The following is a 2,436-nucleotide window of genomic DNA, read 5'->3' as shown; positions in this document are numbered from 1 at the left end:
CTGATGGAAGGTCTAAATCTACATTAGCTCTGAGACTCAAGACAATCTCTTAGCTAAGAATTCCTATAACAAATTATACTTCCATGATACTATAGCACAACGTAAACTTTCTTATTCTAAAAGGGCAAAATTTTAGCAATAAAGGTCAATTAAGCCAAAGCATATTTTAAACCATACAAGGGAAATATTAAATCCTGTAACTTCATGTCCAGCAGCTGGGTCAGACTGTGGCAAGAAATGAGCTCCACATAACTCAGCCTCTCTCTAGGAACAGCTCTGCTTGCTGCCTGAAGCTTTTCTCAGAAAATATTCCAAATTCAAATGATATGAGTTATGTAGGATGCCATACTTCATAGGATATATATATCCCCATTAAACTTGAAATTACATATTCAGTTCCTATGAAAGAGTACTGTTTATTGCCTTTTGCATCCTAATCAATATGTATATGTAATTACAGTTCTTCATGTTGCCATACCTAATTTTTGCTCTATCTTTACTTTATGATATATTATCTATAGCCTTCTTTCTATTGTAAAATTATATTTATATTCTTAGAGTTTTATATATGTAGGATATGATCCATAGTTTGATATTGCATTTCCTTGTGTTAGTTTTCATATATTGAATAATATTTCAATTGTTTCATTTCAATTTTGATGACTTATATATCACACGGTTCCGTGTGAATTAACTTGAGGATCCAATCCTGGCAACATGATTTGTATTTCAGTCTGAGAGGTAGGCTCTGCAAGTGAAACAAGAGCAACAGGTATTGTCCAGGGATATTTTTTCTGGTAGATGTTGCTCTACACCAAAAACACACAAACACAATTATTCACAAGAGCATAAACAGAGCTCGTGGACAGGAACTGTGGGAAGAGGAGCCTGTGCTGAGCCCTGGTTACTCTTGGTATGTTCCAGGGTGTCTCTGGCAGTCATGATCATATATCCTGCAAACAAGAAAATTTTAAGTCTTACTGTTAATGCAGGACTCTAATTTGGAATTTCATTTGACAATAAATGTACTTTGGATAGGCCATTGCAAAGGTATGATTCTGCTCATATAGATTGGACAATATTTCACTCATACCTGTACTTTTTGTAACTACAATGAAGATAACAATATAAAATGTATTAATTATTGTTTATCTTCTATTAGCATTTTTTTAATCTTTGAGAATTTCCAGTTTTATTCCTCTGCCTGAGATCCAGGGGTAATTTGAGATTTACATTTCTTTTATAGTTGTTTCATCAAGAGTTCAAGTATCTGCATTGCCCTTGAGCTGGTGGCAATTTACTTTTTTGACTCTTATAAAAAATTTTTCAGCTTTTTGCATATGTGAGATAAGTGTTCTTTAAAAGAATACACGGAAGCAAAAAGTAAAACAAGAACAATAATCTGCACCACTTTTGGAATTTCATCCTACATACATGAGTTGACATTGAATATGCCATTTGTAACCTATCATGTTTTACTGTATAACAGATTAAATATATTTCCATGCATATGTGTGAAACTTTCAAATTGGACATTAAATCAGGACAATGGGGCAAAATTCAAAATTCAATGAGAAGCTAGTAATAAGAAATCTACCCAAAATAACATACTGCCAAGTAATTAAAAGCAAAACAAGGGTCAAAGATACATGAGAAAATGTTATCAGTAAGAAAACAAGGGCCAGATTTTAATATCACACAAGAAAGAATTCAAGGCCTGAAGCACACAGGATAAGGACGGCTACATGAAGGTCTTCGTTTCCAATGTATCATCACAAACTTATTCCTTACTTTTCTTATCTCTTCCCTAGGCCTTTCCAACTCATCTATTCCCCTTATCATTTCCTCAGGATCCAAGTACCTAACTAGCTACTAGCATGTTTGGAAAGTCTGTTTCATTTTTGTTATTTTCTCTTTAAACTACCAAAAGAATATAAAGAAACTATAGAGAATTCAGAAAAAAATCAAAAATTTCACATTTCCAAATATTACTGTGTACATGCCATTGAATGCAATGAAATTTCATGAATTTTTCCAATTACGCAAACTTTCAAGCGGAAGCACTACTAGATCGGACTCATAGTGATCCGCCTGTTTACAGCCTCCCAAGAGCTGGGATTACAGGCTTACGCCACCACGACCAATCTCAATGGCCCTCTCAGCGAGCCCCGGGGGAGGGGCCCAAACAGCAGGTCCAGAGATCGAACCTCAGGCTCCTGCACCTGCTTGCAGGCTCTTCAATCTGCTGACCTATTTTTCCAGCCCTTTAATATGTCTTTTGTTAAGACATAGAAAATTTTGTTCTTTCTTTTCCTTCAACATGTTTTGCTCACAGGAATAGCAATTAGGTAAAAATTGAAAGCGTAATAAAAATTAAAGATGAAGCAGTTTTAATACTTAACAGTACCTTCTATAATAGCATAAAGTAATCTGTAT

This window comes from Octodon degus, unplaced genomic scaffold (assembly GCF_000260255.1).
Source record: "Octodon degus isolate 3935 unplaced genomic scaffold, OctDeg1.0 scaffold00206, whole genome shotgun sequence".
NCBI classification, from domain to species: Eukaryota; Metazoa; Chordata; class Mammalia; order Rodentia; family Octodontidae; genus Octodon; species Octodon degus.
The sequence above is the reverse complement of the archived record's forward strand: the minus strand, read 5'-3'. Positions refer to the sequence as shown.